The sequence below is a fragment of the Pseudonaja textilis genome, chromosome Z, assembly GCF_049901715.1.
Source record: "Pseudonaja textilis isolate UNSWEBS1 chromosome Z, rPseTex1.2, whole genome shotgun sequence".
NCBI lineage: Eukaryota > Metazoa > Chordata > Lepidosauria > Squamata > Elapidae > Pseudonaja > Pseudonaja textilis.
Genome location: NC_142008.1, coordinates 116,760,276 through 116,784,325, shown reverse-complemented (window position 1 = coordinate 116,784,325; position 24,050 = coordinate 116,760,276). Strand labels below are relative to the sequence as shown.

Here is a 24,050-nt window from a genome sequence, read left to right as displayed (position 1 = left end):
CATGATTGGTCGTTATGGGACACTCTGATTGGCTCATATAGAGCTTGCCGTGATTGGCTAACATCAAGCACGGCAAGGTCAAAAACCTGTCATTGGCTGCCTAGCCATGGCCAGCTCTATAAAAAGAATAGCCGTGGCTAGAGTTTTTGTCTCAGTATCTGGTTGCTTAATAAAGAGCTGTTGTTCACTACTATGAGTCTCGTCTCTCCTTGGGACCCACTGCCCAGACTTAACAGAGTCAACCTGTCTTTGAAGGAAGAAATAGCAACTGGCAGATCCAACCGCTGGCTGGCCTCACCCACCCCATCCTGCCACTCCCACCCTGTCCTTCCCAGAAGTCTCCATGCTGCCTGTTTTGGATGTGAGGTACATGCAGGGCCCATGTAGAGTTTCGGGAGGGCAAAAAATGGGCCTGCTTGGGACACTAGAAGGGCAGAAATGGGCCCATTTCTGGGCTTCAGAGGGCCTTCGGAGCTGAGGGGAGATCATTTTCATCCTCCCTTGAGCCAGGGGAGGGTGCAGGAAGCTGACTTGTCTATGCCCACCATGGCCATGCCCACCCAACAACTGGGCAGAGAACCGATTACTGAAATTTTTGAAGCCCATCTCTGGGTACAATGCATTGCAATAGTTCATCTGGACTTGACTAGGGCCTGAGAATCTGTGAGCACAGCCTGCTGTTTTAGGGGATGATCCACACAAGACAAAGTTGTACAAAGACCCTCCTAGCCATGGCTACCACCTGTTCTCTGAGCAGGACTTGTAAATATCAGGAAGACCCCCAGATTGTACACCAGGTCTGTCTGAGGCACTGTCACCCAATCTAACACCAAAATTGTATAGTCCTTAAAATACAGAACCACTCAGCCTTGACATTGTTGAGATATTTTAGTTCTAGTTTCTTATGAAAAAGTGGGTTTGCTTCTAATAAGGGCAACATAATCAGCAAAATGATTATTTCAGAGCAAGAAAAGGAAATGCCAGGGTTCAACAAATGCTCTAATTAATCCATGAGCCTTGAGCCAAGTTTCAAAAGAAGTCCAATTATTTATTAGGAGCAACACGTTGGCATTTTTCCCAAGTGCAGTCAGCTCTGCCCTATGTAATTTACTGTTCACCTATGACTCTGTTTCCCCCCTCTTCCCAGTTTGTGTCATAAATCACATTTTCCAATGAAGCACTTTGGTGGGCTGTGGAAAACATGCCTCTCTGGCTGGGCTTGGTAACTTGAGACACAATCTGGAGAAAGATATGTGTGAAATGTGCTTCTGATAATAGCAACAAACTGCTCCATCAGATCTCCCCACTCCTTCTTATGGCAACTCGAGAGCAAGCCAGGAATACTTTACAAGTTGACAGGGAAATAATATTCACATTCCATGGTTATAAAACAAATTCATTTATTGATATTACATGACCTTGCTGGCACTAGAGTTCACCCTCTTAGATTCTCACTTTAAAAAAAGAAACTTTCTAATAAAAAATGAGGGTTGAATTCATTTGTAAATTTTAATTTTGTCGTTATATTTAGATTTGCTACTTCTTAAAATGTAATTGTGTCATGCCAGTCGATTTAGCCTATTTTTTATTTAATATAATAATTCTAACAGATATAAGTTTTCTATGTATATGGTAAAGACTGAAGGATAGTTGAATCAATGAAAAAGGATTCCTCTATTATCTTCAAAAACAGGTGAAAAGCCTAAAAGTTTAGGTTAGCATTCTGTTGTAGAACAAAGATGGACTCGAGACTGAAGCTGCCTCTTTTATAGCAGCTGCTTGTGGCTTGCGGCCAATGGCATTGTTTTAAATTTCCTGCCATTGGCGGACCAATCGCAACAGTTGTTAAACCGCCAATCTCTAGGCGACAGTGGTCATTCAATCAGAATGTGGTATTACGAGTATGCAAATGTCTATATACAACACTTCTCCCCTCTTGGTTCGGTCCAACGCTACCATACTTAGTCACGTAAGTAGGCGGGGCTTTTGTGGTTCCTACTTGACCTGCACAGCTCAGTCTCTGTGTTGACTTCGGTCGGTTCGGACGGGATCGCTGTCTCTCCTGTCCTTCTCTCTGGAACCTCCTGGAAGGGTGAGTCAGCCATGCCGCTCCTGCCTGTTTTTTTCAGGCCAATTGAGTCGGCTTTGCCACTCCCTCCTGGTTTAGGGCAGGTTGAGTCGGCTCGGCTGCTTCTTCCTTGGGTGTCTTCCAGCTCCTTGCTTCCGAACTCGCCTTCCGGTAAGTAGTTTTTATTTTTTGTTGGGCTTTCTGGAACGGGTTGGTGATTTGTTTTTTGTCTTGCTAATGGAGGGTCTTCCCTTTCTTTAATATTTGATGGTTCCCACCCCTCTGGTTTTGTTATTATTTATTGGAATTTGTGTGTGTGCATGTTCTGTGCTTCAGGGTGTGTCCGTTCAATAGTTCGAGACCGTAGTTGGTCGATGTGCCTCTTCCAGGTTCTGCCATCCATTGTTTCCAACCGGTATGACCTGGGCCCTGTTATTTGTGTTATTGTGGCCGATAGCCAGAATGGGTCTCCAGTAAGATTTTTTGTGTACACCAGGTCACCTGGTATAAATGTGCGGTACTTACTGGAGGAGTCTGGTGGCTCTTCAGGGTTGTAGGTGGGGTGCAACCTGTTCAAATATGTCCACAATTTTCTGTCCATTAAAAGTTCAGCCAGACTCTTGTTCACTGATGTGCTTGGCATTATATGTTGGATTGTGAGCATTGTATTGATTTTGTCTTGAATGTCACCTGTGTCAATTTTTTCCAATGCCTCTTTCATATATCTAACTATGCGTTCTGCCCTTCCATTTGAAGCCGAGTGAGCTGGCACTGTCAGGGCATGTCATATGCCCTGTTCTGCGAGGAATTGTTCAAAAGCTAAGGCTGTGAACTGGGGGACATTGTCCAAAACTAGCAAATCCAGCAACCCATGCATGGTGAAAAGTTTTCTTAGTTGTTTGGTGATGGCTTCAGTTGTCGTGGAATTCATGACACTGACCTCCAACCAGTTTGAGTAGGCATCGACAACAATTTAAAATGTATATCCTTTTGTTAGTCCAGTGAAATCTATGTGGATCCTCGACCAGGGGCCTCTTGGTGTCTCCCAGTTGAGGACTGGTGCTAGTGGGAGAGTAGGTCTGGACTTCTGGCATTTATTGTATGTTGTCACCCATGTTTGAATGTCTCTGTCCATCCCTGGCCACCAGACATAGCTCCTGGCCAGGGACTTCATCTTTACCATACCTGTATGTTCTTCATGCAACATGCCCAGCACTTCTTCCTGTAGTTTTTTCGGAACAACACCAGTGCAAAAGGTGCTGAACTACTGGAATGGGGTATGCACTCTGCTGTAATGCATGGTTTAGGGTGGCCTTATAGTCACCACAGATGCGCATGGACCCATCTAGTTTTACGGGGGTTACAATCGGGGTTTCCCATCTTGCATGGTCAATTGGCTCTAGTACCCCGTTTGTGATGAATTTGTTCAGTTGCTCATCAATTTTTGGCTTTAAGGCAAAGGGGACATGTCTGGCTTTTAACCAGATGGGGGCAATGTTCGAATTCAGACTAAATAATATAGGGGGTCCCACGGTACTTGCCTAGCATCCCATCGAATACATCCTGGAACTCCTTCATCAGGCTTTCTTCCCAGTCTGACTCGGAGACGCTGTTGATTCCTGTCACCTCAATTCCTAAGGGTGCGAACCATTCTAAACCAAGCAGGCTGGGGCAATCTCGATCGATGATTGTCAATGGAAGGACTTAAGTATGTCTTTTGAAATTTATTTTGAAATGTCCCAATCCAACTACCGAATCTTGTTCCCTTAGTAATCATTTAACGTCAAGCTTTGCTCTTAGAGTTCTTTTCTTTGGATGTTGGGTATCGGGTTTTTTATTGTGTTCCATGATACCATTGACAGATATGAGCTGGAGTCCACCTCCATCTCACATGGTTGCCCTTCTATTTTAACATTTATGCGAACGTTTTTTGCATCAGTTGTTCTGGCATTTCCAATGATGAAAGTTTGGTGTGTTTCTTCCTTTTCATTGATTCGCTTGCTTCGGTTTTCTCGGCTCCAGTGACTCCCGGTCTGTCTTTCTCTAGCTCTTGGGGGGGTGCTGCCTCATCTTTTTGGACTATAGCTCTTTTTGTTTCGGCAGACCCTTGCAAAGTGCCCCCGTTTTTCGCAGTGTCTGCAGATGGCGTCCAAAAAACAGCATTCTGAACGTGGGTGGTCTCCTCTGCATCCGGCATACTGAAACTCAGGCTTCCTTCCTCTCTTTTCTTGCCAGTTTCGTTCTGACTGAAGCCTATGTATTTTCTCATCTTCGTCTTCAGCATCTGACAAAGAATCGATGTCTTCATGGTGGGTGGTCGTGGTAGTATGTTTTTGAGTACCTTCTGTTTTCTTTTCTTGGCTTTGGTTTGGGCTGTTCTGTGTTTCTCAGTTGTTGTGTTCATTTGCCGCATCGTAGCCACTGATTTCTTTGCTGCTTCAGCTGTGGTGGTTTCAGCGATAGCTTCATTCATGGTAATGTTGGGTCGGTTCAGTAATTTGCTTTGTAAAGTAGTGTCTCTCAATCCTAGTACCGCGCGGTCTCTCATGGCTTCGTCCATGTTGAGAAATTCACATGCTCTTCCAATGTTCCTCAGTGCTGCTATGAAATCTCTGATACTTTCACCTTCTCGTTGGTCTCATTTATAAAATTCATGTCTACGGATGAGGTTGGAGACATCCAGCATGTAATGGGTTCTCAGTATCCGGTTCAGATCTGGCCATGCCATCTGCTTGACATCATGAGGTTTGACCAATGCCTTGGCCATCTTGAAGATGGTAGGGCCGCAATGCATCAAGAATACGGCTCTCTTCCTCTGGTCAGTGATTCCTTGCAGTTCATTACTCTCCAGGAACATAAGGAACCTGTCAATATATTACTCCCAGTCTTTTTCAGCTGGGTTGAATGGTGCGGGTGGCGAGTTATTTCTGGCCATCTTTTCGATTGCTCGGTTCTCGTTGCCATGTGCTTACAGTCTTTTTCCTCTCAATCCCACCTTCGTCGCCAGTGTTCTGTTGTGCAACAAAGGCAGACTTGAGACTGGAGTTGAATTCAGCTCCAACTGAATTCAGTAACTTCAACTAAACTCAAGCCGCAGCAGCCTCTTTTATACCGGCTGCTCGCGGCTCGCGGCCAATGACCTCGTTTTAAACTTCCCGCCATTGGAGGACCAATTGCAACAATTGCTAAACCGCCAATTGCTAGGCGGCAGTGGTCGTCCAATCAGAATGTGGTATTACGAGTATGCAAATGTCTATATACAACAGTTAGCATGGATTTTTAGGCTATAACAAAGTTACAGGGATTTTGAAAATTACTATGTAAGAAGTGTCACACTGAAAGTATTATTTCAATATTCCAATTTTAACATTCTTTTATTTCTTAGCAAGACCCAATCTCTCAAGATCGTGTAAAGTATTAGTACCACTTTATAAAGCCCTAGTAAGACTAAACCTGGAATACTGCAATCAATTGTGGTCACCATATTACAAAAAAGATGTTGAGTCTTTGAAAAAAGTTCAGGGAAGAGCAACTAAGATGATCAAAGGCCTGGAGACTAAAACATATGAAGAATAACTGCAGGATCTGGGTTTGGCTAGTCTAAAGAAAAAACGAATTAGAGGTGACATGATACCGGTCTTCCAGTATTTGAGAGGCTGCCACAAAGAGGAAGGGGTCAAATTATTGTCTAAAGCACCAACTAATCAAAGAGAGAAGCAACCTTGAATTAAGGAGAAACTTCCTAACAGTGAGGACAAATAACTAGTAGAACAGCTTGCCTTCAGAAATCATAGGCACACCATCACTGGAGATTTTTAAGAAGTGTCTAGACAGTCACTTGTCTGAAATGGTATAGGGTCTCCTGCTGGATTGGGGGCTGGACTAGAAGATTCTGTTCTATTCTATTCTGTTCTGTTCTGTTCTATTCCTATTCCTATTCTGTTCTATTCTATTCTATTCTACAAATTAAACAACAGGCTGCAAAATACAATTTCAACTGAGCTAATCCTAGTCTTCCAATGTCTTTTGCATCTTGCAGAATTTTAAGTTTAATTCTTGGTTCCTTGAACTGCCATAAAAATCTAAATATATCTTTTTGTTAATGTTTAAAAGATATTATTATTGAAGAATGGTATTATTTGAGAGGGACTTCTTGTTAGGGTTCTGACAAATGCTCTAATCAAATCATGAGCCTCGAGCCAAACTTCAAAAGAAATCCAATTATTTATTAGGTGCAACATGCTGGCACTTATCCTAATGAAGCCAATTCTGACTCATATAATTTATGGTGCATCTATGACCCTGTTTCTCCCCCCACCCCACCCCTGGGTGTGTCATAAATCACACAGGCTCTAGAGATCACACCCCTTGTTAGGGATATACCTTAGCAGAATGTGCACAGCAGTCAGGCAGTCAGGCGAATATGAGAGAAAGCGTTTGGTTTTTTTTAGTTTACACACTCAGTAAACATGGATACACTGTCTTAGTTGAATAGTTTATTCCATTAAGAGTTTAGCAGGGTCAAGCAGTCCAAATATCATTCAGTAGTGTTCAGTCAGTTCAGTCCGGAGATTGTTCAAGTGCAAAAGTCCAGTGTCAAACAAAGGTCATTAACTTACAATGTCAATCCATAAATCAGTCCAGTAAATATCTTCTCACAGTAGATTAGATATGCAGCATTCAAAACTCTTTTCTCCTTCTACATCAGCAACAGGGAACACGCAGAAAAATCAACCATCAATCCAGTAGCAATCCAGGTTCTCTAGCTCCCTCTTATGGCAGTTTCTAAACCACACCCAAATTATATCATTTAGAGTTTAAAGTGAAAAACACATTTAAACTTTGCTATCATGGTTTATATATTATTTACCCAAACAACGTTAGGTAACTATGGTTATTCCTAACATACTCCCCTTTTGGGTAACATAAAAATATATACATCTCTTTACAATCTTAACCCATAATCATCACAACTTTCTTTGTGTTTGATTAAACCTTGGGCCTTTGTAAATTGATCAGCTACATTGTCTTCAGACATACAATATTCCAGTCTTATCAAATTACTTTGTACAGTTTGCCTTACATTTAGATATCTAAGATCTGTATGCTTAGTTCTCGTTTTCACAGCAATATGTGTAGCCATTCGTATGGCTGCTTGATTGTCCTCATATACTACAATGGAATCATTTACATTTATTCCCATATACATTAACAATTGTTTATAAAGAATCAAATTAGTACATAACAAAGATAGACATGAAAATTCTGCATCCATTGTAGACATACTTTTGTGTTGCTGTCTAATTGACCTCCAACCAATCAATGCTTTTCCTAACAGTATAGCCGTACCTGAAGTTGATTTCCTAGTGTTTATGTCTGTTGCAAAACTTGCATCAGCAAATGCACTTAAAATCAGATCATCTTTTGGTTCCAAATACAATGCATAGTGCATTGTCCTTTTAAGATATCTTAAGATACGTTTTGTCTCTTGCCAGTGTTGTTCAGTAGGTTCAGCATTGAATCGAGCCAATTGATTAACACTATACGCAATATCTGGCCTTGACCAATTACTAATGTACGATAGACTACCAATTAGCGATTGATAGATAGTTTTATCAAACTTTGGATTTGAATATCAGTGTGGCTAAATTCTTGACTCATTGGAGTTTTAGCCAGCTTACAAAGTTCCGTCTTGTATGTTTTTAGTAATTGATAAATCTTATCCTCTTGAGATATCTTATAGCCACCTTTGGTTTTATTTATGGTTAATCCTAGATACTGCTTTATCTCTCCTAGTTGCTTTATTTTTATCTTCTTACCTAATAATGATATTATTTCAGTAGCTTCATTATTAGTTTTTGTGATTAAGGCAATATCATCAGTGAATAATAATAACAATGATACTGTTCCATTTGTCTCTCTCTTAAATAAACATGAATCAGCTAAACCTGCTTTAAACCCTATATTGGTTAACTCCTTAACAATATATTGGTTCCATTCGTAACCAGATTGTTTTAATCCATAGAGACTCTTTTTAAGCTTCCAACAGTCATTATTTGTTCTATCGTTCTTAATTCCTACAGGTTTCTTTAGGTATATTGTGTGCTGCAATGGTGCATGCAGATAGGCAGTTTCTACATCTAAGTGATTTATGATATAGTTCTTCTTAGGTGCCCACACTAAAGCTGTTCTAAGGTTGTTGCTTTTAGACTCGGTGCAAATACTTCATCATAATCACTTGCAGTTTGATTAAATCCTTGAGCTACCAACCTAGCCTTATGGGTAACAGTTCCATATTTACCTGTTTTCAATTTAAATATGCATTTACAGCCAATGAATTTTTTACCTGGAGGTAATTTAACGTTTTCATAAACTTCCATTTGTTTCAGTGAATTTAGTTCCTTCTCCATCGCTCTATGCCAATTTTCTTGATCCTTTGCAGGATACATTCTAAGTTCTTCAACAGTAGTTGGAACTTTACTAACTTGGCAAACTACACTTGCTTGGTACCTGTCAGGTGGTCTGGTTTCACATGTTGAACATCTAGGTATTACAGGGCTTACAGGTGGACTTTCATGTACTACTTGTTCCTGTTTATCTACCTCATCCTGTTCATCTATTCTTTCCTGTTCCTTTTATGAGCTCTTCCTGTACTTCTTCTTTAATTGTACTCTTTTGCTTACTGATATATTGATTTGATCTTCTATAGGTTTCTATGATTATATCCTTACTTGAATCTTGCTCCAGTTTTTCCAATCCTACATGTTCAAGGAATTGTGCACTAGCACTACAGTAAAAACTAGATGTACCTTTTTCCCAGAATCTGTATGATTTGTGATTAGATTCATAACCTACAAAGAATAACTTTTTGGCCCTATGCTGCCCCTTATGTCTCAGTTGTGTAGGAATGTGCGCCCCTGCTGGTACTCCAAATGTGTGCATGTAGCTTAGGTCAGGTTTTCTACCACGCCACCGTGTGAATGGTAATTCACCTATTGTTGTGTTAACAACATTATTTAATATATGATTACCACACATTATTGCTTCTCCCCACAAAGTTTCAGGTAATCCTGAATCTGACAACGTAGTATGAGCCATTGCTTGTATTGTTTGGCCTCGTCTTTCTATAAAGGAATTATGTTGTGGCCTATATGGTGCAGACTTTTTATGTTCAACACCTGCCATCTTCAGTCTATTTTGGAATTTCTTATTTATAAATTCCATACCATTATCAGTTACAAGAGTTACTAGTTTTCTTTTAGTTTTTCTTTCAGCACACTTCAACCATTTAAAGAAATTCTGATATGTTTCCATTTTACTCTTCATTAAATAACAGAAACCATATCTTGAGTAATGATCCATTATGCTTAATATATAACGAGCACCTCCCATACTAGGTTTTTTAGGACCTATAATATCAGCAAATATGACCTCTAGAGGCTCTTTAGTTTTAAATTCATTAATTCTATTTGCTGGTATTACCTTGCTCTTTTCTTGACTGCAAGCATTGCAGTGCAAATACTTACTGCAAGGCTTCAGTTTTATATCTTCAGACAGTTCAACCGTTTGCTTGAGCATTTTAAAATTTATATGCCCTAAACGTCTGTGTAGCAAATGTATGCATTTGTCATGAGGCTTAACATTTTTATACACTGTATTAGCCACCTCTAATTGATTATCATTCAATATATACAATTCATCTTTTAAAATGCAGTCACTTTTTTACCTTCCTTTTCTATTATGCAGTTTTCTCCCCTAAAGGTAACTACATAACCTAGTTTAGTCAAAACTCTAACTGAAAGCAAGTTAAACTTAAGTTGTGGTACATACAACATTTTAACATTTTCTTTTATACACAAACAATGTGCAATACCTTCAGCTTTTGCTTTCATTTTCCAGCCATTAGCTAACGATATCTGTTGTGAACTCGTTGACATCTTAATAAATCTTTTCTTATCTTTTGTTATGCAGTGCGACACTCCACTATCTACAACCCATAAATTATTATTTACAATTTTGCTGCTATACATGGCTATTTCAAAAAAAAAATTCATCTTTTTGATGCTTTTTGGCATTCTGGCATTTTCCTTTTTTGCAGAATCTAGCCAAATGTCCTTTTCCTCCACAATTAAAACATTTTTTAATTGTATAGGCTGTTGAAGATAATTTCTCTTCTTGTGGTTGTTCCCTTCTCAGTTGATCCCTTTCAAGCCTTCTCCTGGCTTCTTCAATTAATCTGCCAGTAATGTCAGTTAATGTGAGGTTATCTTTTGGCAGTACTTCCAGTGAAGTTACATAGTCGTCAGCTCTCATCTAACGAAGACAAAATTATATAAACCTGATGCAGTTCTGTGAAGATAAGGTCTTTTTCATGCAGTTCCTGAAAAATCCTCTTCATAGTGTTTATATGAATCAACATGTCTCCATTCTTTTGAAGATGTGTTCTGAACAGCCTCCGTGTAAGATTTATATGTGCTCCTACACTGTCTCGAACATAAATCTTCTTTAAATTCTCCCAACACTTAGCAGCTGTTTCTTCTCCATGAATATGGACAAGCTGCTGGTCACAGAGTGTCAGTACTATTATACATATAGCTTGCTCATTTTTCAGTTTATATTCATTTATTTTCTGGGCATCATTCTCATCTTCTGGATCCCAATCATCTACCTCTGGTGGGTTTTTAATTATACTCCACAAACCTTCTCTGTGTAGAAGTAGACTGCATTTCATAGACCATGAGACATAGTTTGTTCCATCCAGTTTGGATATTAGAGACAAACTTTGTAAATTGACTTGTGCCATTTTTCTTTGGATATTAAACTATAATAAACTAATAAAACACAGCTGTCGATTTACAGTATTGTGTAACTACACTAACTCTCAATTTATATAAGCCTGTTGTATCCTGGTTAGTCTGACTGCACAGCCTGGGCCCATAACCAGTGTTAGGGATATACCCTAGCAGAATGTGCACAGCAGTCAGGCAGTCAGGCAAATATGAGAGAAAGCTTTTTTTTTTTTTTAGTTTACACACTCAGTAAACACGGATACACTGTCTTAGTTGAATAGTTTATTCCATTAAGAGTTTAGCAGGGTCAAGCAGTCCAAATATCATTCAGTAGTGTTCAGTCAGTTCAGTCCGGAGATTGTTCAAGTGCAAAAGTCCAGTGTCAAACAAAGGTCAGTTAACTTACAATGTCAATCCATAAATCAGTCCAGTAAATATCTTCTCACAGTAGATTAGATATGCAGCATTCAAAACTCTTTTCTCCTTCTACATCAGCAACAGGGAACACGCAGAAAAATCAACCATCAATCCAGTAGCAATCCAGGTTCTCTAGCTCCCTCTTATGGCAGTTTCTAAACCACACCCAAATTATATCATTTAGAGTTTAAAGTGAAAAACACATTTAAACTTTGCTATCATGGTTTATATATTATTTACCCAAACAACGTTAGGTAACCATGGTTATTCCTAACACCCCTCCAACTGGATTGGTAACCCAGGATACAGACTTGGTAAGGTATGCATGGAATGTACTTCTGGTTTTGATTGCCTTGCTGCTCTTTCAGGTCTTTCCTCCCTCTCTCCCTCCCTATGGCAACTCGAAAAAAGTCCAATTTGCTTTACAAGTTGATACTTCTCTAATGTCTTATGTTTGCTCTGTGGTTAATTTATGTATTTTGGGTTTTCCAAACTTTATGTTATTATTGTGAGTTACCCAGAGTCATTTGGAGTTTATTGTTGTGAGTCACTCAAAGTAAATTAGAGTTTGATGGCATCCAAATGAAGTAAAATATTTTTTTTAAAGAAAAAGCATTAAAAGATGGAAAGGGGCAGAAGGCATGTCATGCACAATATACTATATGTACACTTTTATAGTTTTCTGCAAGCTCCTGCCCCCTATTTTGTACTCTCAATTAGGATAGATAAAAAAAAAATATTTTTCATTCTGTCTGGGTCCATGTGTGTATTATCATAAAAATCATTCGATTTCTGGAATTACTTTTATATTAGAAAGAAGAAGTAACTTTTTAATTTTGACAATTAACAATTATAAGTTTTTTTTTTTTCATTTTTAAGGCCATTGATGTGGAAAAATACTTTAAACGGGTAACTCTTCCTGGAGTTGGTTCAAATGACTGTCATTTGCTCAAAGCTCCAGAGATTTTCCAGAAAGCAATGAGCAATAGAAAAGCAAGGTTGAAACTGGTTATAAACCAGTCCCAGTTTCATGGAGAGCTTGGGTGGTGGGAAGAGCCCAACCGGATTATTGAGTTCAATTCCTCCAGCCTCTTTTCTTTCTTTGATCAGACCAATGTTAGATTTGAGTTGTAGAAACCTCAGTCATTATTCAAACACACATGTCTGTATCTCCATTGAAGTTAAAGATTTAAATTGATTCTTTTTTTTTCCCTTAGGAGGTGTGTTGAGAAACTCTAGTATGCTAAGTCAGATCCATTGGTGTGGCTTGATATGTTGGAGACCTCTTTTAGAGGATTTTTTGGCTGCTGATGTGTTATTCATTCTGATGTTCCCAGTGATCAAAGTGAATGCCCTCAAGTGCCCAGAATCTGATCCTATTCCTATTCCACATGAATGGTTCCAACCAGGTGATCTCCTCATTGGAGGGATCGCTTCACAGCATCTTTATGGCTTCAGTGAACATACATTCAATGTACACCCATCTCAGGACCTCTATGGACTTTCAGAGTAAGGAAATTCTACAGTCTTTTTCACCTAAAGTTTCTTTATTTCTTCTCAGTTTTCTATATGTTGGCAACTATTCTTTTGAGTTAAAAGCTATTCAAAAAAAGCAGATGTAAACAGATCTGGTCAAGTAACTACTTGAGTTTTCATTGAGTTTTGAGCTGTGGGCTAAATAAGACCTTTAAGATACGTCATTTTGTTTTTTAGAAAAAGGGCGAATATGAATTGCTACGTCACCATTCTTTAAGACATAAGGCTTTAATAAAATGAAAAAAAAGAATTAAAAGATATTTTCAATCTATTAAGTAAAATAAGAATAGAATTTACAGGTTTTAATTTTTTTAGAAAGAGAGTTCAACATCCAACTTCAAACTAAGTTTATTTGAAAAAGAGAATTAGAGATTTATCTCCAGTGATCTTTATAACTTAAAAGATTATAGCTGAAGGAGTTTAGAAAGGAAAGCAGCCTAAAACATCGCGCTCAAGGAATACCAATCTGAAATTTGAAGTGTTTTATCTTAAATTATAATGTGGATTCTTCATTCCCAACTAAGTCATTCACTGTAGAATTAGTTTCTCAAAGATTCTGAGGAATTCCACACTGCAACCTAAGCTGTTGGTCTCTCTTGCAGTTTCTAGTTGGTTCTTAAGCCAATTTCTGAAATTCCAGTTTGGACTGTAATGAGTGGACATTGGGGCCAGGATGATTTGAATCTGGGCTATTGCTACTGTAGGAACTGATTATTCTCCAACATTTTGCCTTTTTTATCTGTTCAGAGAAGGTCAACCTGTTGAATGCTTCTATAAGGCTCTGCTTTTCCTTTTTGCATTTGTGTTTGATGCCAGGTGTCTGAATTAACAGATGTAGTAGCTTTTATTCTACAGTATCATCACCCTTCTATGCCCTACAGCATTATCCTGACTCTGATGCTACAGTAATCAAAGCAATAGGGGACAGCTTGTTCCATTATTCGTATACTCTTCTGTATGTCCACGGAAATTAGCCAGAAAAGAAGATTGAATAGTTAAGGTTCAATCAATCAGGATAGAGTTAGAAGAGACCCTGGAGTGCTTCTAGCCCAACCCCTTGTTCAAGCAGGAGGCTCTATACCACTTCAGACATGTGGCTTTCCTGTCTTTTCTTAAAAACCTCCAGTGATGGAACACCTACAACTTTTTAGGGCAAGCTTTTTCAACAGATCCTCACTGTCAGGAAGTTTCTCCTTAATTCCAGGATGTTTCTTCCCTTGATCAGTTTCCATTCATTGTTTCTTGCCTTGCCTTCTGGTGCACAGGTTTGTTAGGTACAGATCATGCCAAACCAATCTTATTTCATTCTTCAACAGAGTAACTAAATTAGTAGACCAGCAAAATATTGTGGGTAGAATTTATTTAGATTTCAGCAAGGCATTTGACAAAGTAGACCACGACCTACTTCTTAGTAAGCTAGAAAAAAGTGGAATAGATAGCACCACCACTAGATGGACTCTCAACTGGCTTGCAAACCATACTCAATGAGTAATCCTTAATGGGTCTAAGTGTACATGAAGGGAAGTAAGCAGTGGGATGCCACAAGGTTCCATCTTAGGCCCAGTACTCTTCAATATCTTCATTAACGACTTAGATGAGGGAACAGAAGGAGAACTTACCAAATTTGCAGATGATACTAAGCTGGCAGGAATAGCTAACACTCAAGAAGATAGTCTCAAAATCCAGATGGATCTTTACAGACTAGAACACTGGGCCATATCTAACAAAATGAAATTCAATGTAGAGAAAAGTAAAGTCCTACACTTAGGCAAGGAAAACCAAAAGTACACATATAGACTGGGTGAAACCAGGCTCAATAGCAATAACTGTGAGGGGGATCTTGGAGTCTTAGTGGACAACCAGGAACTGGGCTTGGCTAGTCTAGTAAAGAGAAGGACCAGGGGAGACATGATAGTGGTCTTCCAATATTTGAGGGGCTGCCACAGAGAGGAAGGGGTCAAGCTATTTTCTAAAGCACCTGTAGGCCAGATGAGGAATAATGGATGGAAACTGAACAAGGAGAAACTTAACCTAGAAATAAGGAGAAACTTTCTGATAGTGAGAACAATCAACCAATGGAACAGCTTGCCCTCGGAAGTTGTGGGAGCACCATCACTTGAGACTTTCAAGAAGAGATTGGACTGCCATTTGTCAGAAATGGTGTAGGGTCTCCTGCTTGGGGGGGGGTTGGACTTGATTACCTACAAGATCCCTTCCAATTCTGATTATCTGTTAAATCTGTTTGAATAAATAAGTTTACTCCCACTTCTTTGTGGCAGCTCCTCAAATACTGGAATACTAATATCATGTCACCCCTAGTTCCATTTCTTTAGACTGGCCATACCCAATTCCTGCAACAATTTGTTTAGGAGAGGCAAAGAGGAAAGTGGAATACATTTAGAACATAGTCTTGCCATTTAATATTGCACTAAAATCCTAAAAACTTTATTATTAGTATTTGTTACTAGGAGCAACACTCTGTGAATGTAGTATGTAATAATTCATAAATTGTGTATTACATAGACTGTAGCCAAAAATGTTTAGTAGATTAGAAATACTGCCACTATATTGTAAAAAAATTAATTGCAACCACAGGAAGAAATCACTATTTTTTTTCCCATACTGTTCTATGTATCGTAGACTTGTTTTCTGAAGACTTTCCTTACTTGCAGTCTCATCACAAAATTTTACCAGCATGTCCTTTCCTTTGTCTTCACTGTGAAGGAGATCAATGAGAATCCACAAATCTTGCCCAATGTTACCTTTGGATTTCACATCTATGACAGCTACAATAATCCAAAGTTGACTTATCGGACCACTCTGGACATGGTCTTCAAATCACATATATTTGCCCCCAACTACAGATGTGGCACCAGGAAAAATCTCATGGCCATCATTGGAGGACTTGGATCAGATACTTCATCCCATATAGCAGACATGGTAGATTTTTACAAAATTCCACAGGTGAGTCTAAAGGACTTGACCTGTTCTTTTTAATTGATGAAAAGATTAACCAATTGATTAAGAATAACCAAGAGCATTTTTAGTGTTCATTCTCACAAATATCATTTAAGTGACTCAAAATCAAACTTAGATTCCATGGTGAATACATAACAGAATAATAGAGTTGGAAAGGACCTTGGAGGTCTTGTAGTTCAACCTGCTCAAGCAGAAGACCCTATGGCATTCCAGACAAGTGGTTGTCCAGTCTCTTTTTAGAAATCCTCCAGTGATGGAGCACCCACAACTTTTGGAGGGAAACTATTCCATTGATTAATTGTTCTCAACTATCGGGAAATTCCTCCTTAGTTCTAAGTTGCTTCTCTCCTTGATTAGTTTCCATCATTGCTCCTTTTCCTACCATCTTGTGCTTTGGAGAATAGGTTGACCCCTTCTTCTTCCTGACAGACCTTTAGATATTAGAATAGTACTATCATAATAACCTTAGTCCTACTTTTCATTAAACTGGACACACCCAATAAGTCAGGCTAAGTGCTCTCTTTTTCCCCTGCTCTTTAGGGTCTAGCTAAAATAAAGAAAATTGCTCTTGTAATTTTTCCTGCAGAAAAAGGGAAAGGAGCACTCAAATGCCTTATCACTCATGCTGGCTGAGTAATTTTCAGTGATTCCCTAAGTCTTAGTTATAACTTTCTTGCTAGCTTCTTGCCAGGATAAGTCCCTACAGTATTCTTGGCAAGATTGTAGAAGTGGTTTGCTATACTTCATTGGGCTAACCCAAGATCATCCAGCTGGTTTTGTGCCTAAGGTTGGACTAGAAGTCTTCCAATTGCTAGTCTGACACTTTAACCACTGTGGCATATTCGCTTTCTTTTTGACAATAGTTTTCATGATAAAATATGTATTCCCCATATACATTCTCAAAGATCCATTTCATCCTGGGCACATTTTTTTAAATTATTACAATCTGGCAGATGGGGCAGGATAATAAAAAGAAGGACAAATAGGCCGAAAAACAACTTCTATCCTGAAGCAGTAACATTATTGAATTCTATTGTACAGTGCAATATCAAGGGGTTTCAATTCATTGTATAGAATGTGAAGAATATGTGTCTCTATTTATTTTCATAATCATAATGTACACTGAAGATGGTATTTAATTTTGTTGTATGATGTGCAATAACAATAAACTAAACTCAACTATATTCTGTTGAATAGAATTGACTCCATTGTGTAACACATTTACTGTTAGGTTGAATGAAATAATGATTCTCCAGAAATTTATCTACATTTTCAAACATTTGAGAAGTTATGGATAAGGACTAAATTCTGATATATCTATCCAATTTTTGAAATGATCCATAAAAATGCATAAGGCAAAATGAAAACTTTCTTCAACTTCATGGCTTGGTGTTTTCTTGTAGCTCACATACGGATCATTTCCTACGGGAGAAGTTGATACCAGTCAATCATTTTCACTTTACTTTATGGCCCCAAATGAGATCCCCCAATATATTGGGATTATCCGATTGCTTCAGCATTTTGGATGGAAGTGGATTGGGCTCTTTGTTGCAGACACCAAGAGTGGAGAACATTTTTTGCAGAAATTGGAGCACTTGTTTTTCCAGCAGGGAATTTGTTTATCTTTCATACAAAGATTTCCAAAACTGTTCCGTATGGACGACCCGGGCAAATTTAGCAATATAATGTTTGATTTTTATACGCATTTCACAGACATTAAAACAAATGCATTCATCTTGTATGGAGAATCTTTGGCCTTAGCCTGGCTGACAGCTCTCAAATCTATATGGGAAGCTCTAAATCCGGGAAAGCCACACATAAGCAAGGTATGGATCACCACCAGCCAAATTGATTTCACATTAACAGGAACCCAAAGGGTATGGAATCTCCAATTATATGATGGGGCCATTGCCTTTCAAATTCATTCAAGGGAAAATATGAATTCGAGGAATTTCTCTGGTCCATAAAATCTTACAAAGGGCAAAGAGATGGATTTCGAAAACATTTTTGGGAGCAAGCATTTGACTGTTTTTCCCTAATTCAGAATTGGTGTCATTGGGAAGTCAAGAATGCACTGGGGAAGAAGGCCTGGGAAACCTTCCTGAATCTCTGTTTCAGTTAAAGATAACAGGGCACAGCTACAGCATCCATAATGGGGTTTATGCTGCGGCTCATTCTTTGCATGGTATGCTATCCAAGAGATCCAATTTGAGAAAAATTTTGGCAGATAAAGTGGCTGAATCTCCAGAAGTACAACCTTTTAAGGTAACATTTCTCCAACAAACTTTTCTTTCAATGAAGAATTTTATAAAGAATAAATTAGCTCACAAAATTAGCTAAACCTTAATTAATATGTTGTTCAAGTAGCTATTATGTCAAGCCTGAAGCTGACCTGACTGTAGCTTGTTCTCCTTTCTCTCTGTGTGTGGGCCTTTCCTATTGGGGTTTCTTTCCACATGGCTTCATGCTGACACAGCTTAGAGCTGAAATGGGGTAGAGGTAGATGTGGGCTTGTAGTCAACATAGCTTTCCCAAGAGTCAGGGACATTCCAATGGCTGGCTGGCCAGGAGGAGGAGAAGAGATATAGCCAGGCCACCAGCTAGTATCCAGATTGAACAATGTGATTTATTGTTTTGGGAAAGAAGGAAATGTTTACTTTTTAATGTGGTGGAAAGTTGGGACAGGTATAGTATATGTGGTAACTTGCTCAATAGCAGTAACTTGGAGTTCTAGTTGACAACCATTTAAATATGAGCCTCCAGTGTGCAGCAGTTGCCAAAAAAAGCTAATGCAATCCTAAATTGCATTAACAGAGAGATCGAATCAAAATCATGTGAAGTATTAATACTGCTTTATAAGGCCTTGGTAAGGCCACACTTGAAACATTGCATTCAGTTTTGGTCACCATGATGTAAAACAGATGTTGAGACTCTAGAAAGAGTGCAGAGAAGAGAAACAAAAATGATTAGGGGGCTAAAACATGAAGAATGGTTGATTTTATATGATTTTTAAAAAGCTTAATGATCTTCTCTACCCCAATGAAATTGCAGTTAATTTTCTCCACAGGGAAGATTGCATCACCCAATCCTGGGTATGTTATTCATTGACAATACTTTGTGGGCCGACTTCTTGTTCTGTTGAGCAAAACTGGATATTTACATAGCAAAGTGAATATACATGTCCCAGGATAATGTTGCAGGATCCAAGAATTTCAGAAATAGAAGATAAAATATCTAATGTTGACTTCTTTCCTTATTGTTATTTCAACTTCACTGCTTTCTTTTCAAGTAGCTCCACCCATTTCTTCAAGTTACTTCTTTCAACAACTCAGCAGGAGAGGGAGTGTCCTTTAATGAGAAAAGGGAAGTTGCAGGAGGATTTGATATCATCAACATGATCGTTTTTCCAAACAAGTCCATCCGGAGTGTGAAAGTTGGAAGACTAGATCCCGATGCATCTTATGGAAATGAATTTATCATTAATGAACATCAGATTGAATGGCACAGAGGTTTTAATCGGGTAGGGGCCCAGTGGTGGGATACAAATAATGGGTGGGCATGGCTGGGTGGACATCGGTGGGCGGGTGTTTGCATTATAATGCAAAATCCTCAATTCCACCCCATCCCAGAGCAAAAATAATGCAAAATCCTCACTTCCATCCCATTTCAGAACCACCACCATTCCCTCACTAATCTGCTTTCCAGCTCTGTTCTCCTGCATGCAGGGAAACAAAAGAAGAATTCAGTCAGATCTTCCAACTTCTTGGGGGGAAAAAGATCTTGTGAAGTTGTAAGGTCTGATTGAACTGACTGATCAGCCTGCTGCTAGTCCATTGCTGCCTCCCAGCTGATAAGCGCAGCTACCAGTCATGCCCTTGCAACTCCCCCATCCTGAATGGAAACCCCGGTGGGAAGGGAAGGGGCAACCAGTGGTGAAAACAACTAGTTTGCTGAACTATGAAAAAAATTAACAACACCTTCGGCAGAACCGACACAAATCACACCATTGTAGAGACCTACATATACATTGAATGCTTATAGTTTTACAGCTTCCTTAAATGGAAAAAATTAAAATCCAACTGTTCCATGCTGACCATGATTTTTGTTATATCTATCTATCTATCTATCTATCTATCTATCTATCTATCTATCTATCTATCTATCTATCTATTTATCTCACTCATTCACACACACACACAAACACACACACACACTATTTTCAGTTGATGAAAAAGCTTAACAACTTGGGAACTATTTCTGCAATCTATTTTTCATTTTATGAGCAGGTTCTTCCAGTTTCTCTGTGTAATGAATATTGTCACCCTGGATATTGGAAGAGAAAATCTGAAGAGAAAAGTTTCTGCTGCTACGACTGTGTTGCATGTCCACAGGGAAAGATTTCAACTGAGATAGGTCAGTTTTGAAGTCCTACAAATTATGAAAATATTGGGCTGCAAAAAGTTGTTTTCTCAAAAGTTATAATTTGTCATGGATATTTATGTCAAGTGCCTGGAAAATCAGGAGATTCAGGGAGTTCAAATGAAAATAAAGGTGTATTGTAAGTTTAAGCTCTCTACAAGAATCTGACCAACTAATGGTCAAGTGACAAGAAACAATAGATAGTGTGAAAGTAATCAAGGAGAGATCCAACCTAGAATTAAGGACACATTTCCTAACAAAACAATTAACCAGTAGAATCACTTACCTCCAAAAGTTGTGGGTTCTGAGAAGAGGGCAGCTGTGGAGGTTTTGGAGCACCCACAAAAGAGTTTAGATAACCAGTTGTCTGAAATGGTATAGGTGCTCCTGCTTGAGATAGGTGTTGGACTAGAAGACCGCTAAGGTCCCTTCCAATTCTGCTATTCTGTTAATATAAGTATACCAAAAACTATTCGCAGAATCAATATCAATGTTCAAGCAATAGTATAAAACATTCATTGAAATGTGGTAAATAGGACATCAATGAGTTTCCATTTGACTTTTTTTATCCAGACACAGAAGATTGTTTCAAATGTCCTGAGGATCAGTATCCAAGCAAAGTGCAAGATCGATGCCTTAAAAAAACAATGAGTTTCCTGTCCTTTGAAGAACCTTTAGGAATCAGTCTGGTTTCAGCTGCTGTTTTCTTTTCCTTCATGACAATCAGTGTACTTGGAATTTTCCTTAAGCGTAGAGATACCCCCATTGCCAAGGCCAATAACCGGGACCTTACTTACACTCTCCTTATTGCCCTCTTACTGTGCTTTCTCTCTTCCTTGTTATTCCTTGGTCAGCCAGGGAAAGTAACCTGCCTTTTCCGGCAACCAGCATTCAGCATCATCTTCTCCGTTGCTGTTTCATGCGTGTTAGCTAAAACTATTACGGTGGTTGTAGCTTTCATGGCTATTAAACCAGGTTCTTCAATGAGAAAATGGGTGGGAAAAAGATTGGCTCTTTCCATTGTCTTTTCTTGTTCTTTTCTTCAAGCAGTTCTTTGCATTATATGGTTGGCAACATCTCCTCCCTATCCTGAATTAAATATGCAGTTCCTGATGGAAACTATGATTCTGCAATGCAATGAAGGTTCCATCTTCATGTTCTATTGTGTGCTGGGCTATCTGGGCTTCTTGGCCATCGCCAGCCTTATTGTGGCTTTTCTTGCCCGTAATTTACCTGATAGCTTTAATGAAGCCAAGTTCATCACCTTCAGCATGTTGGCTTTCTGCAGTGTCTGGATCTCTTTTGTTCCAACCTATCTGAGCACCAGAGGAAAAGCCATGGTAGCTGTGGAGATCTTCTCCATCTTATCCTCCAGTGCTGGATTATTGGCATGCATCTTCTTCCCCAAATGCTTCATCATTGTGTTGAGGCCTTAACTAAATAGCAGGCACCAACTAATTAAACGAAACAATTAAATTATATTTACATCATTATTTTTGAAGAAAAAAGGAAGGGTTTAGCAAAGAAAAATTAAAGACTGTCCCTTTTCAATCTTCCTTCGAACTTTCAAAGCCAACAATTGTGTTATGTAGTTATAATCTCTCCTCCATTTCCTAAATTAGGTTTGTTTTCAGTTACTGAGCAAGTGATTCAACAATGTAATGAAGGTCATTCCAAAGGTCCTTTTTAAAGAGGCAATTGGACTGGACTTTCTGGTTTTTCTTTGAAGATATTTTGCTTCTGAAGAAAAACTGAAGAAGAAGCTGAAGAAGTTTCTTGGATGAGAAGCGAAATAGCTTCCCCCCCAAAAAAATCAGAAAGTCCAGTTGTCTTTTGAAAAAGCAAGTTTGGGACAAAAATGATCTGAATTACTAAGATTCTCTTTTGACCAGGGGTATCAAACTCAAGGCCCGGGGGGGGGCAGATAAGGCCCATGGAAACAGCAAAGGACTGGCCCACAGTGCCTCTGCCAGCAAAAACAGAGCTTGAGCGGGTTGCACATCGCTCTTCTGAGCTCCATTTTCAGTGGCAGGGGTTTGCTGGAGGTTGTGGCAGCTGAAAACGGAGTGTGGGATCCCATTTTCAATGGCAGAGAGCTCTGACCACCACAGGCACCCCCAAACCAAGTAATTTCAAGCTGGCCACACCCACCTTGGCCCTCCAAGTCAAATAAAACCTGATGCAGCCCTCAAAGAAATTGAGTTTGACACCCCTGCCATAGACAATTTTAAAGTTTTACTTTGTCCTGTCTATATAGGCCACATAGCTTTCACAAGGTTTATCATGACTTCATCTCCCTTTAAAATACCTGCAATCTTCAATGAAGCTAAGTTCATCCCCTTTAACATGTTGGTTTTTGCAGTATGCATTTCCTCTGTGCCAATCTTTGTGAGCACAACCACAGCCTATGTGAGCAGAACCACAATATATGGTGGCTGTGGAGATCTTTTTCACCTTGATCTCCAGTGCTGATTTATTTGTGTGTGTCTTTTTCCTTTAAATGCTTCCTCACTCTGCTGAGACTTGAATTAAACAAGGCATAATTAATAAAAATAATGATTAAATAATGCATTTTTCTCTGTGTATTGCCAGGTTCTAATATCATATGCTAGCCACATAGAGTAATTGTGCCTTTAGTTCAGGTCATTATAGAATGGAGAATGTATACATGTCATAACATTTCTGCAATATTAAACATAGACCTTCTTGCTATCTTATTTTATCTCCATGCTATCAAATAAATTGTTAATAAAAACATAAATTGCTGTTTCTTATTTTTTCTTACCCCCAAATTTACTTTCTGCAGTGTCTTTTAATGTCTTTAAAGAGGACAAGTGATGCTTTTACCTTGTAAACAGTTGTGTGAAAATATTTGTCAATAAATTCAAGGTTAAAGTATCTCTCAAATATATTTCTTGCAGTGTTCAAAATCCTGAGTTTATTTTTGAAGTCCTGCAACTTTTTTCCACTAGTTTACAAATGAAAAAATAAAATCAGCAATAAAATGTATTTATTTATCAAACTTCTGAGACCATCTCACTCCAGGTGAGTTTCTCAATGATGTACAAGTAAAACACATAAAACACTGTATTGAATTTAATAATGTAAAAAATGCATTAAACATTTGATTAAAAGTTTGGAACTTGCCATATCATGGCTGATAATAGAATAGAATAGAATAGAATAGAATAGAATAGAATAGAATAGAATAGAATAGAATAGAATAGAAAACAGAGCTGGAAAGGACCTTGGAGGTCTTCTAATCCAACCTCTTGCTGCTTAGGCAAACCTACACCATGTCACACAAAGGGTTATCTAATCTCTTCTTAAAAACTTCCAATGTTGGAGCATTTACATCTTCTCAAGGCAAATTGTTCCATTGATTAATTGTTCTGTCAGGAAATTTCTCCTTAGTTTTAAGTTGCTTCTCTCCTTGATTAGTTTGCACCCTTTGCTTCTTGTCCTGCCTTCAGGTGCTTTGGAGTATAGCTTGACTCCCTCTTCTCTGTGGCAGCCCCCAAGATATTGGAACCCTGCTATCATGTAACCCCTAGTCCTTCTTTTCATCAGGTGATACATATCCAGTTCCAGCAACTGTTCTTTATAGGTTTTAGCCTGTGGTCCAGAAATTATATTCAGCAGGTTCTAAGCAGTTCTGACCAGAACTGGTAGTGGAAATTTTGAATAGTTTGGAAAACCAGAAAATATACTTCTGACTGGCCCCACCCCAATCTATTCTCTGCCTCCCGAGTCCCAGCTAATTGGCTGGGTCTTCTTTTCTTGTCCTTCAGAGGAGAACGGAGCTGGAAAGCAGGTTAGTGGGGTGGGGTGGGAATAGAGAT

General features: G+C 38.8%; 1 pseudogene; it reads left to right on the top strand.

Annotated features, from left to right (window-relative positions):
• LOC113451741 (vomeronasal type-2 receptor 26-like) overlaps positions 1-21,683 on the top strand; it is a 45,589-nt pseudogene extending 23,906 nt beyond the window's left edge.
• The last annotated feature ends 2,367 nt before the right edge of the window (positions 21,684-24,050 follow it).